The sequence below is a fragment of the Bemisia tabaci genome, chromosome 6, assembly GCF_918797505.1.
Source record: "Bemisia tabaci chromosome 6, PGI_BMITA_v3".
NCBI classification, from domain to species: Eukaryota; Metazoa; Arthropoda; class Insecta; order Hemiptera; family Aleyrodidae; genus Bemisia; species Bemisia tabaci.
Genome location: NC_092798.1, coordinates 17690244 through 17704552, shown reverse-complemented (window position 1 = coordinate 17704552; position 14309 = coordinate 17690244).

The window sequence follows — 14309 nt, the reverse complement described above, 5'->3', positions numbered from 1 at the left end:
GACACAGGTAACAAAACAACAGTGACTAATAGATTTAGTATTCTAGATAAGCATCAACCAGAAGAGGAAAAATCGTATGGCAGACCGCCGGCTATATTCCTTCAAGAGGAACCCACCAACATAAAAGATCTACTGGATAATCTACATGCTAAAGTAGCTGACGAAAACCAGTTTACACTCAAAAAGCAAGGATCCATGTACCGTATAAATTCTGAGGAACCGAAAATCTACTTGAAAATCCTCAAATTTCTAGATGATAATAACTATAAAACCTTTACTCACCCCCTCAAAAACGAGAAACCCCTTAGAACTGTAATCAAAGGTATGGACAATGTCTACTCATCAGAGGAAATAAAGGAAGCCCTTGAATCAAAAGGATTTCAAGTTAGAAGTGTAGTTTTAGCAAAAAAACGAGCTATTCCTAATCCTGAACAACCTATAGATGACTACAACTCCACCACTTTTTTTGTTAATCTAGAACCAGAACCAAATAGCCGTAATATCTTCAAGCTACAGAAACTGTTAGGATACATAATCAAAGTAGAAGCCCCCAAAGCGAGAACCTTAGAGGCAGTTCAGTGCTACCGTTGCCAATCATTTGGCCACACCAAAAACTATTGTCGTCTAGATCCCAGATGCGTCAAGTGTAACCAACAACACCTAACAAAAGACTGCTTAAAAACAAAAGATGAGCCCGTTCAGTGTACTAATTGTGGTCTCAACCACCCGGCCAACTATAGGAAATGTGTTGCTTACCAAGCAGAGATCGACAGGATCAAGCTCCGACAGGCGTCTAGATTAAATCGCCCTCACAACAGTGACCCCGACCACCAGTATGCCGCTAAACCCCCCCCTAAGGATAATTTCTGGTCCAGACCTTATAATACTAATTTCCCTCCAAACAGGCGAATGGGTCAGCACCATAACGAAACCAAACACCAGAACGAAGGATCAGGCGACCAACAACAAACCGAACAACAAAATGCCCGACAAAACAACCAACCAAATGACCGAACATACTTAGAAACGTGGGTCATTCCATACCAAATCAACCAAAAATCTGGCAAAATTTTCATGACCATCTTCGATTTTGATGAAACTTGGTGAGCATAATGATCCGTATGATGGTATGAAAATCCCAAAATTTCAGCTCTCTACGACCAATAGAACCGAAGTTACGGGGGCTCAAAGATGGCAAAAAACCCCCCGGGGCTGTGAACCCCTTGAATTTCAAAAAATCATAACTCGGGTTCTAATTAAGCTACAGGGCTCAGCTTGAGCTTGTTTTGAAGCTGTTTATCTGCTCTATTGAAAAATGAATGAATTATGTCATTTTTGAAAAAAGGGGTGCCTGTTCCCCCCAATTTAAACCTTTGGGGGGCTGTAGCAAAAAACACCCCCCCTTCGATTTTTGTCAAATTTTCATATTTTGTACAGCAGACCCTCAGGAAGGTTCTGTGAAATTTTCAAGTTGGAGACTTGATGGAAACTATTTTTTTCTCATTTTTGAATACAATTTTAGCTCATTTTTGGTGCATGCAAATGGGTAATTCCACGGATTTTTGATGGTTTGACCCAGCGTCAGTATGGTTCCACCTCATGCACTTTCCTTAACTTACACTTGCTTTAGAGGTCCCCTTATTTTGATGAAAAAGAGTTTTGCTTATGAGATTCTTTGAGCCCCCCCCCCCCCCCCCCTCTAACATTGAGTACAATTCATAAATCAACCGAAATGATCAATCTGTAAAATCAGAATAATTAGGTCCATCAAGTAAGTAATCCAGCTGGGAATTAACTTGTTTGCTCTATCAAGCAATCATTGAGCGGTAAAAATTGGCTTGCATGGCTTCAGTTATGTCTGAAGCTAACCTTCTTTCCTTTTCTTCTGTTACTATGGAAAGAGGAGAGTAGCTGCTCCTATTTAATGAGAAGAAAATGAGCTAAATTTAAAATTTCTTTCGACCCATCTATATATTTTTGAATTCGAAATCCAAAGTATATCAGTATTCTCCTATTTCAAAATTTTATTGTGTCACAGCTTTATTCTTTTTAAATTCAAAATTTATCAGCCCCCCTCAAAATTTTTAAGTCCTCCTTTTTCCTTCCTTTTAAACCCTCCTAATACCATGTCTAAATTTATGAAAACTAAAATGTACTGTTCTAATCCTTTAAATAAAAAATCCCACTCCAAAGTCTCCAATGGGTTGAGGGATGTTCAACCCTGGATGATGGACATTGTTCCCAGTTTGAGGCTGGGTGATAAAATTTGTAATAATTGTAGAATGGACTTGGGGAAATTGCGGAGGGGGGTGGAAGAAGAGTTCGACGATGATTCAGAGGCAGGCACAAGTGCCTTTGAGGAAAGCATGACGTCTCAAGCGGAAGCTGCCTCGGCAATCGAGAGCATCAATTCAAGTCTGGCAATTATGGGGGAATCTCCTGTTTCAAACCAAAAAATTGTAAGTCACAAAAAATATCCTCAAAATAAATTCAACAAAATTACTCGCGTTTTAAAAAGAAAATTATTTAAATTACCCGACGAGAGTGATGAGGAAGACCAATTTGAATGTGAAATCATCAGTCAACTCAAAGAAAAATTTTCTGGATCTGAATCAAGAAGTGAAAAACTTCAAATTCTAACTATTCTTCCGAAATCTTGGACAGTTAGTAAAATTGAAAAAACGTTCAACACCACCAACTACACTGCTCGTTTAGCGAAGAAGCTTCAGGCAGAAAAGGGTATTTTAGCAACTCCAAACATAAAGATTGGCAGGATTCTATCGGCAGAAATAGAGGAACAAATAAAAAAATTTTTTGAATCAGATGAAATAAGCCGTGTTATGCCCGGAAAGAAAGATTTTAAATCCCTTATAATAGATGGGAAAAGGGTGCATGTACAAAAGAGACTAATATTGTGTAATTTAAAAGAAGCTTATGCACAGTTTAAAGGCGAAAATCCAGGCATCAAAGTTGGATTTTCAAAGTTCTCCTCACTCCGGCCGAAGAATTGTGTGCTTCCAGGTTCGAGTGGCTCCCATGCAGTTTGCGTCTGCGCCCAACATCAAAATATGAAATTAATGATGTATGGTGGGAAACTAGCTGAATTGACAAAGAATTTTGAAGTTCCTTTAACGTCTTATAAACATTGTGTTGCTAAAATAGCTTGCAATCCTCCGAGAATTCAGTGCTTCTTCAAAGAATGTGAGGAATGCCCCGGTGTAGAGGGGCTAAAGAAAAGTTTAGAGAGAGCCTTTGAAGAAAATGAGATTGATGAGATATCCTACCAGCAATGGGTGACAACTGACAGGGCAAAGTTGGAGGAAGTTACTCAAAATTCTGCAGATTTTTTAGAAGCATTTGCTGACAATTTGAGGAACCTACTTACGCATTCATTCATAGCCTTTCAACAGGCCGCCTTTTTCAAGGAAAAAAAAGAAACGCTTGAAAACGGAGAGTACGCAGTGGTATTAGATTTTGCTGAAAATTATAGTTTTATTCTTCAAGATGAAATACAAGGCTTCCATTGGAATAATGATCAGGCGACCATACATCCGTTCGTAGCATACTATCGTCACGAAGAAACGCTGCAGCACATCAGCTACATAATAATTTCTGACTGTCTACGCCATGACGCAGTCTCCGTGCATCTATTTCTGGTAAAATTAATATCATTTTTAAAGGCTCAATTTCCAAATAATGTCAAAAAGATATACTATTTTTCTGATGGTGCTGCAAGTCAGTACAAAAACCGTAAAAATTACAGCAGCCTTTGTTCCCACTCGGAAGAATTTAATGTGGAGGCAGAATGGCATCATTTTGCCACCTCTCATGGCAAAAACGCATGTGACGGTGTAGGCGGCACTGTTAAAAGACTCGCTGCTCGTGCAAGCCTGCAACGTCCATATAATGAGCAAATAATGACGCCCAGACAATTGTACGACTGGGTTTCTACTAACATTCATGCCATGAACTTTCAGTATGTTCTAAATTCAGAGTATGAAATGCATTGCGAACTCCTTCATGAAAAATTCAATTCTTGTCAAACAATTGCGGGCACACAAAAATTACATGCTTTCATTCCTATCAGCAACACAACTCTGCAGACAAAATTGTTTTCTCGCGCTGAGGAGGCAAGAACAGTTTCAATAACCGGAGAAAATTCTGAAGAGCTAACCCTGGGGATTGACGAAATAAGGGGGTTTGTGGTCTGCATGTATGGATCTGAATGGTGGCTAGCCTGCGTTTTGCAAACCTTCCCTGTCAACGATGAAGTTAAACTAACATTCCTCCATCCATCCGGACCAAATGTTTCCTTCTATTATCCATCAAAACCTGACATTTTGGAAGTGCCAATCTCAGACGTTCTAATGACAGTCGATCCAACAACACAGACTGGACGAGTTTATTCTCTATCAAAACAAGAATCTGACAATGCCTCCCTCAAACTGAAGAGAAAACTCAATCTTTAACAGTCTATCTGAGAGGTTTGCATTAAAGCTAACAACATTAAAGCTGATTGCATTTTTTCTTCTCTACGATAGGATCCTTTCTAGGCAGGTGGAGAGAAGGGGATGTAGATCCCCCTCCCTCCCCATGAATAATAAGACAACAAACCCTCATAATTGTGCATAGTCGTGAAAGAACCTCTCCTCAATTTAAGTGCAAGCTAAACTAGAAATATGGGGTCAAACCATCAAAAATCCGTGGAATTACCCATTTGCATGCACCGAAAATGAGCTAAAATTGTATTCAAAAATGAGAAAAAAATAGTTTCCATCAAGTCTCCAACTTGAAAATTTCACAGAACCTTCCTGAGGGTCTGCTGTACAAAATATGAAAATTTGACAAAAATCGAAGGGGGGGTGTTTTTTGCTACAGCCCCCCAAAGGTTTAAATTGGGGGGAACAGGCACCCCTTTTTCAAAAATGACATAATTCATTCATTTTTCAATAGAGCAGATAAACAGCTTCAAAACAAGCTCAAGCTGAGCCCTGTAGCTTAATTAGAACCCGAGTTATGATTTTTTGAAATTCAAGGGGTTCACAGCCCCGGGGGGTTTTTTGCCATCTTTGAGCCCCCGTAACTTCGGTTCTATTGGTCGTAGAGAGCTGAAATTTTGGGATTTTCATACCATCATACGGATCATTATGCTCACCAAGTTTCATCAAAATCGAAGATGGTCATGAAAATTCACTGGTTGAGTTGACATGGAATGACCCAAGTACTGTTAGACAAGCAAACTGCCATGTTTGAAAAACTTAATAATACAATTGAAACGTTAATGTCAATAATGACATCACTAATTCAATTTATGAATAACAACTCCAAACCATGAACACCAAATTACTCAGAATTGGTCACATCAACGTTAATGGACTAATCCAAAAACGAAACGAAATAGAACTATACCTCCATCAATACTCACTTGACATACTATTAATCTCTGAAACGCACTGCTGCGAAAAATCCTATCTCAAAATTAGAAACTACAAATTCTATCATACTGATCACCCTACCCAGGGAAAATCTTGTGGTGGCACTGGGATCTTAATCTCAGAAACCATCCCTCACTACGAAATCCAACCGTTTCAATCACCTCTCTTAATGGTTACAGCAATCAAATTAAATATTCAAGCTGTAGAGGTCACAATAGCTGCAGCCTACATCCCACCAAAGAAGAAATCTATTCCACACATCTCACAAGACCACATGCAAACTATGTTCAACCATTTGGGACCTAACTTCATTGTAGGTGGTGATTTTAATGCCCACCACACCTCATGGAACTCCAGATCCAACTCAAAACGAGGAAAAGATCTGAAAACAGTCATCGATAAAATTAATGCCAGGACTGTAGCTACTCAATCCCCCACTCATTGGCCAGTCGATCCTACCAAGCAGCCAGATGTCATAGACTTCTTTGTTGTCAAGGGAACCAATCCCAACTACTTTTTCCTTGAGAACCATGCAAATACCTGTTCAGATCACTCATTAATCATAGCAAACCACTCAAGATCCTCGATCTTTAGAAGAGTAGAAACACAACTGTATAATTCCTCAACAGACTGGGACAAATTTCGAAAAATAATGGATGAAGAATTAAAACTGAATTGCCGTCTAAAAACACCGAAAGACTTAGATGAAGCGCTCGACCACCTCTACCAAATATTGTATAAAGCTCTATCACACTCTACAACAAGACAAAAAACTCAACTACAACCTAAATACTACCCAGCAGAAATCAAAGCACAGGTAAAACTCAAGAGACAAGCTAGATCCCATTACCTGAGAACCGGAGACCCCTCTGACAAAGCAAACTATCAGAGGGAAGGACGAAAACTATCACGCATGTTAAGAAATTATACCAACGATTCATTTAATGCCAAATTATCTGAAATCAATTATAAAGAAGATACAAATTATTCCTTATTCAAGCTTACTAAATCAATTACAAAAAAACCTCAGGTTATGCCACCCCTACTTACAACAAAAGGATGGATAAATGATCCTAAAAGTAAAGCCAACATAATGGCACAACACCTTTCTTCAGTGTTTCAACCTAATATAATCCACAACCCAGACTTTGATGAGGCAATTGAAGAATCTATCAAAGAAGACCCCCAATATACTACACCTCTCCGACCCACAAATCCAAGGGAAATAAAGGCTATCATTGACCAGCTCCCAAACAAAAAAACTCCAGGCAAGGACAATATTGGCTATGAAGTCCTCAAGCAACTACCCCGTAAGTCAGTAGTGTTTCTAACTTCATTTATAAATCAAACCTTTAAACTTGCATACTTCCCTGAGAAATTGAAAAACTCATCTATAATGATGATCGGTAAACCTGATAAAGATCTCAAGTACCCATCTTCTTACAGACCCATTAGCTTGCTCTCCTGCATTTCCAAGCTTTGGGAAAAGATACTCCTAAAACGCCTCCAAATCGAAGTTGACAAAATCATCCCTTACTATCAATTTGGCTTCAGAAAAAAGCACTCAACAATAGAACAAATACACAGATTTGTTGAAGCAGTCACTGATGCGCTAGAAAAAGGGGAATACCTTGGAGCAGTGTATTTAGACATATCCCAGGCCTTCGACCGAGTATGGCACCCTGGACTACTCCATAAAGTAAAAAAAATGCTCCCAGACTTCTTCAAAATCATTAAATCCTACCTAGCCGATAGAAAATTCTCAGTCAAACAACAAGGTGAAGAGTCTAAAATCTACAACATATTGGCAGGAGTGCCGCAAGGCAGCATACTTGGTCCCATACTGTATCTCATATACACAGCTGACATGCCAACCCCCAAAGATCCTGAAATCAAAATTGGAACCTTCGCTGATGACACCAACTTTGCCAAACAGCACATAGATCCGGTCATAGTGACAGAGGCTCTGCAGAACTACTTGGATGATGTAGAAGTCTGGGCACACGACTGGAAAATTAATCTAAGTCAGCCAAAATGTGCGCAAGTAACATATACACTCAAAAAAAGAGATCCTCCTCCACTAACCCTTAATCAAGAATTTATTCAAGTTAAAGATTCATATAAATATCTTGGAGTCCACCTCGATAAGAAACTCACATGGAAAAACCACATCAAAGCCAAGAAAGAGCAAATCAAAATCCTTCTTACCAAATTCTACTGGCTATTTAAAAATAAACATCTGTCCTACAAAAATAAAGTGCATATATATAAAACTGTAATCAGACCAGTCTGGGCTTATGGATGCCAACACTGGAGTACGGCCTCCAAATCAAACATCAAGATCATTCAGACTTCTCAAAATAAAGCACTGAGGATGATCTCCGGAATGCCAAAATACGTTAACAATAACATAATAGCTCGAACTGCCAACATCGAACCAGTCCAAGAATACATCTCAAAGCTCAAAAAAAAATATGTAACCAGACTGAGTAATCACCCAAATTTTGCAGCCATCAACCTACTGGACAACAGTCAAGAAGTGAGAAGACTCAGAAGGGCTCATTTCTTTGACGACCTATAAAGCCACGAGACAACTCGAATTTTCGCGGCACACAGTCGCAAAACATCAACCATTCACGGATCGGCTCCCTGCCTGATGATCCATCACCCTCCTTTCCTTTCCCCTCCCACTTTCCTTTCCTCTCACACAAGCCATCTTGGCATTGTATTAGTGCACTCTCTCATCAAACTCACTGATCACAACAATTTAGAAGTGAAGTGAAGTAAAAGCAACGACATCAAAACGCTTGGGTATAATGATACCTTAGTGTGTCCTCACAGTTAGTGTTCCCCCTCGCCATCCACACAGCTAAAAACATTTACTAATGTTGATCGCGTGAATAACCTCAAAAAAAAAAAAAAAAAAAAGTTTCTTTATCTACATGAGCTACGTCATTTGAATTTTTGTGAAGCTTCTGTTTGTGTCAAAACAGAATGCTTCCAAGGATGCAAGAAGTATCAGTGTATGAATGTGAATCTTAGCCAGCAAGATCATAGTAGTACCCTTGCCATGTAATGAACGCTGATAGATCTCACTCACTCACTGTCATTGACATCTCCTTCCTTTCTCTTCTGTTACACTACTATTACATACTTTACATTTTGCAATGTTATCCAAATATCATGATTTGGCCCTGGTTATGATGGCCAGATTAGTTCCACTTTTCTTACCATTTCATACATGTTGCTCAATACCTGATAAAGTTTGAATTGAGAGCAGCAAATACCGATGCTTTCCTAATAAGCAAACTGGATTTGCAACCAGCAAATACTTAATTGATCAAGCAATATTGATGCTGAACTGCTGACAGGATCTCGATATCATTAGACTTGATGTTGTGATTCAATTTTGACTCATGTGCCTTAAATTCCTAGAAATTTGTGAGCAATATCGCATTATCATCATTTGAACGAATACTTTGACAAAAATGCAACAAAGTGCGTTACTAATAGTAGGAACATGTGAATACAAAACGCCAAGGTGTTAAGAGAGATACATTTATTAGATTATAGCTGAAGCTTTTCGATCCTTGCGATCTTTATCAAGGCTAAAGGTATGCATTAAGGAAAATATGACTTTGGAGTAGTTTGGCATTAAACAAGAGCCTTAAATTTTTCTCTGTCAAAATATTTTGAACGTTGCAAAAAATCCTCAAACTTGGTCCTCATTATTATGGAGGAATAAGACTCTGAATCTCTTTCCTATGGTTCAAGTTTGGTGCATCTACGTTACCTAAATACTTCGTCCATGTGCACTTGTGTCCGGCAGAAAAGGACCTAAACTTTTAATTGTACCTATATTCATGGTCATTCCATCAAATACCTGTGGGTCATTTTTATTTGAAGAAAAAGCTTCTGGCCTTGGCCATTTGATGACTTGATTTGGTCAAGAATGCCTAGACGTCTTTCAAAGGGAGACTGTCGATCATATTCAAAAAAAAGCAGAGATGCCCTGCTTTTATTTTTTTTTCTGAGAGTAAGTCAAATCTCATTTGATTTGTAATTTTTCCCCAATTGCAGAAACAGTAGGAAACTGATCAGCAGCATCATAAAAAAAATTTAAAGCCTTATGTGTCACTTTTCTTACGGGAGGTCAAAGAAATAAAATGATATATTACGTAAGCTTTTTTCAATGATGCCCATACACAGAGGGAAAATGTGTCATTGGTGTTATTCACGAGATTATCCGTTTAGTTCCCAAATTTTTACAATCACTGGGGACGAGTCAGAGTTTACTAATTGGATGAAACTCATTTTCCTCCCGAAGAGAAAATTGTGGATAGTAAAACAATTTTTGGCTGTAAAGAAATTTCTGGGCGAGATAAAGTTTGGCTTACAGTATCCAAGATTATTTGCTTTAACGCAGGGAAGAAAATTCAACATTTTTGTATACAATTATGATGTATTAAAGTCAAAAACTTGTGAACACACTTGCAGCATAGAATAATAAATGCTAGTTATTATTCTATGCTTGCAGCATCAATATGACCTCTCATATTTAATTGAGGGTGGCTGAATCCTGTACTGATGATTACTGAGTGAGTTGTAGGTGAATCAATATCAAGAATTGCTGGTTGAATCTTTGGCTCATAAAAAAATGTCTCTCATCAAAACATATAGATCGTGAATATTACTTAGGGCCCAAGAAGGCGAACCTCCAGTGACAAACTCCTACCGAGAAACAAGAATGAGCAAAAATTTATTCATTGAGGATTGTTGAGTTGAAGTGACAGGTATTTTGTAAATGCAATTAAAAGATTTAAGTTTCTATCTGAAGAATCCGATGATTCAACTCCTCAATTTTTAACCACTCATCAAACAGCATGATATAAATTCAAGTACTATGCAGTTTGAGAGTAAAGAACAAAAAATTGATTGATACTGTTCGGCTGTAAAAGAAACACGATGTGATAAATAGGGATATACAACTTTTACATAGACTTTCCTCGTTTTAAATTTTAGACGATGGAACTATGAAAGTGACACGAAAATTAGAGAACCTGGATCGACTGAATAGCTTTGGATATGAATTTCTAGTACCGAACTGAGCTTGCTTCGAAAAATTAAATTATTTCATGAAATTTTAGGATTCTTACGTCGTCCTAGCAGTTCACTAGTGTTATCAGCATATCAGCCCTTATCTCTGTTATCAAAACTGTGTTTATAACCTCAAAAGCAGCTTCGCAACGGTTTGTGGTTAGTACAGAAATTTGAAGGTTTTTCGGTGAAACTCGTTTGCCGTATCTCGGCAGGGAGGGTCGTCTACGTTTTACGGCTTCCCCCACCCCCTCCACCCTTCAGCCCTCCTTCGTCTAGTTAGTAGTTAGGGATTGTTAATGAAACTAAAAGTTTAAAGAGTTCAAGCAAAGTACTTAATAGAAATAATGAGTGGGTAAAAGTAAATAGGGATGTAGGATTAAAAATTTGGTATGGGAATGTAAACGGGTTGATTAGAAGAATTGACGAAATTAGGGATTGGGCAAATGAGGGTAAATTTGATATTTTAGGAATGGGGGAGACGCATATTACGGATAATGTAGCGGATGGGGAACTTAAAATTGAGGGATATAATTTGATTAGGGCTAATTCGTACAGTACGCATACAGGGGGGGTGGTAATGTATGTAAAAAAGGGATTAGATTGTTTAGGGACTGAGGTAATATCAAATAAACTATTTTGGGTTATTAGTGTGGGTATAAAAAAAGGGAAAGTAGAAAAAATCAAGATAGACATGCTTTATAGATCGCCAAATACGAGCTTGAGGGGATTTTTGGATTGGTTTGAAGTAAGGTATTCTAAAGAAATTGAGTCAGTTAGGGAAGGTCTGGTTTTAGGGGATTTTAATGTAAGATGGGATTTAGATAGGGACTGGGGTAGAAAGAAGTTAAAAGAAATTACTGATAATTTAGGGATGGAACAGCTGGTAAAAGAACCAACAAGAGTAGTAAAAAACTCATCCTCAAAAATTGATTTATTATTTCAGTGGGGGAGGCTAGGGAAAGAATGCGTGTGCAAGGTAGTGCACGAGAGAAAAGTTAGTGATCACAGCTCCCTAGTAGCAGAGTTATATAAAAAATTTGTTTTTAAAAGTATAAACCGTAAATAACCACAAGCTAAAGAATATTCATTGTTTATGTAATGGATGTAAAGTTTTTTAGTTAAAAGTTTACTAAAAAACTTATTTTATTATGTAACCCTTAGTATAAAAGTTATATAACCAAATTCAAAGAGTGTATAAAATGAATTTTCATTATTCTTCCTGGCTGGTAGCGCACTCTAGTTATGAAGTGTGCAAGTTTTCATATGCGTTACTACCAGGTGGTGGATCATCGTAGAGTTGTGACTTACCTTAAATCCGCGCCGTCCTAGTCGGGATTAGAACCCACGCTTCGGGATGGAGTTGCAATCCGAAGTCCAGTACTTTACCACCAGACCAGCCAGGCTTGATATGAATGGGCCCCTAAATTCAATCTCTTAACTATCGCAGGCCTCTGAGTCCGTAATATTTTGTTTATTGACGGATTCTTATGATATTTTACCAGACTTTATTATTTATTATTTATTTATTTATTGTTTTTTATTTCATGATGTAATTTTTTCATTTTCATTTTTTTTAACTCTCTCTCATTTTTTTAGCTCTCTCTTTTTTTTAACTATCATGATTTTTAACTATCATTTTTTCTAACTCTCTCTATTTTTTTTAACTCTCATTTTTTAACTCTCTCTCTCTCTCTATTTTTTAACTTTATAATTGCGTCTTTTTCCAGTTTTAATTATTTGGGCCTTTTTCTAGTTTGAATTTATGTCGATGTATTTATGTTATTTATTTATTATTATTATCATTTCCTTTTTTCTTTTAAATTTTTATAATATTAATTTAAACATTTTAAAAAAAATCAAAATTTTTAAAATAATATTTAATAATATTTTTAAAATATTAACAAAAATAATTATGATATACTTTAAAAATATTATAAAATATTATTTTAAAAATTTTAATTTTTTATATTTTTAATATATTTTTAAAATGTTTTAAAAATATTCATTGATTGTATTTCAAAAGTACTTTTGAAAATATTTTAAAAATACATGAAAAACATTTTAAAAATATATTAAATTTCAATATTTTTAAAATATTGCTGTCTAACTGGGCAGGGTTATGAGCCAGACACGCTACCAACTGAGGTAACAGGGCTCCTCGGATTGTGTGCCGAGATATCCCCTTTTAACTCGTCTCGGAGCCATTAGTACCTCTAATAATACCTATCCCACGCAGTCTGAGAGTCGAGGGTGTTCATTGAAATGAGATCATCATCATCATTCATGAAAATGAGATAGGTTTACGTTAAAGTCATTCAGGTCATTTATATAACAGTTATAATAAGCAAATTAAGCAAAAGGATACTATGCGTATAAAGAAAATTTATAAAAACCCTTCCTCAATTATATAAATTTTATATAAACGTTATCTTCTGAAAATATGAATAATTATTTTCATGGGCATTTTATATAAAACTTATATACACGATATATAAACTTTAGTTAAAATGGTGATTATATAACCGGTATTAATTCCTTATACGTTTGTTAGGAAGGGGAAAGTGAATCATGCTACTAGGGCTGGGTTAAAGCAGTAGTGAAGGGGATTGGAGGGGTAAAAAGTAGGGTAAATAAGATTTTGAAAAAAAGGGTTTTCGATAAAAATAAATTTTCAGATTTGTTAGTCAAACTAAATTCGGAGTGCAAGGAGGTACAGGTAGAAAAGTTGTACGAAGAATTAGAGATAGGGGCAAGACAATGTGTAACTACTAAGGAGAAATTGGTAAAGATCAGAAGGGTCAGATGGTGGGATGAGGAACTAAAAAAGTTGAGAGTAGACAGGGATAATGCGTATCGAAATTGGATAGAAGAAGAATCTGATGAGAGATGGAAAAGATACAAGGTACTTAGAAACTTGTTTGTTAAGATTTATAGAAAGAAAAAGAGAAATTATTATGAGGAAAACTTAAGAAAGAACGGTAGGGATGGCAGGAAAACGTGGAGGATATTAAATGAGTTATTAGGGAGAGGGAAGGAAATAGGGGATGATAGTTCAGTGGTGATTGATGGAGTAAAGTCAAAAGGGATTGGTGCTGCAAATGATTTAAATAAATTTTTTGTCGATAGTGTCAAAAGTCTTAGGGACTGTAATGATGAAGAATCTAGGGAATGTAATGATGAGAATGGGTGTATGAATGGGGATGAATATGAGTATCCACAAACTGATAAGGCGTATTGGAAAGAATGGCGCCTGGCTGACTTAGAAGAAATACAGGGACTGGTAAGTGTAATGAAAAATAATAATAGTGAATATCCACTGTGTAGTGTTGTAGGGAAGGAGATGATAGAAAATTTTAGTAAGATATTATTAGAAATTGTGAATAAGTCACTTACTGAGGGAATTATGCCAAAGAAACTAAAAATAGCGAGGGTTACTCCAATTAAAAAAATTGCTAACTCAGAAAAAGCTGAGGATTTAAGACCAATAAATTCTTTGCCTTTTGTCGAGAAAGTGATAGAAGGGATTGTCGTGAAGAGATTAAATGAATATTTAATAGAAAAGGGAACGATTGTTGATGAACAGAGAGGGTTTAGGAAGAGGATGGGTCCAGAGGAGTTGATACAGGGATTGATGAAGAAATGGAGGGAGAGGAAAAAGAAAGGAAAAACTACTGTTGCAGTTTTCCTAGATTTAAAAAGGGCTTTTGAAACTGTAAATAGGCCAATGCTGATAATGAAGTTAAAAAAAATAGGGATAGTAGATGGAGTTTTAAA